This window comes from Rhipicephalus microplus, chromosome 3 (genome assembly GCF_043290135.1).
Source record: "Rhipicephalus microplus isolate Deutch F79 chromosome 3, USDA_Rmic, whole genome shotgun sequence".
In the NCBI taxonomy this organism is placed as follows: Eukaryota; Metazoa; Arthropoda; class Arachnida; order Ixodida; family Ixodidae; genus Rhipicephalus; species Rhipicephalus microplus.
Genome location: NC_134702.1, coordinates 136,115,865 through 136,116,392, shown reverse-complemented (window position 1 = coordinate 136,116,392; position 528 = coordinate 136,115,865).

Sequence of the window (528 nt, the reverse complement as noted above, 5' to 3'; positions counted from 1 at the left end):
TGTTCTAATTTCATTTTCTTGTATAAAAAACTAAAATGTTACAAATGCACAGAGTGCTCACAGTGTTCTGATTGTGAGGTTATATTATCTTATTTTACGGTTATTCAAGCTCGCCAGAATATGGCTTTCACGACCTTTTATTTTGGTATTAGATGTATATACATGTGTCTTCTTGGCGTCGTGTAATCCTAATTATATATATATATATATATATATATATATATATATATATATATATATATATATATATATATATATATACATATATATATGCGACGCTATGATGACTGGTAGACGTGGCCTGGCGCATACCCCATGTTTATTCCATCTCACTTCTTCCTTCTCTGCTTCTACAAACCATCACTTCATACGTCATATATATATATATATACATTTCACGTGGATTGATCAATCGCCTAAGCCAAGAAAATTGCCAAATTTGGACGATTATACCTTATAAGAAAACCAGGAGACATCCTATTGCAAGCAAGCAACATTCCATCAATGAAAACATTCATTTTTAACTTG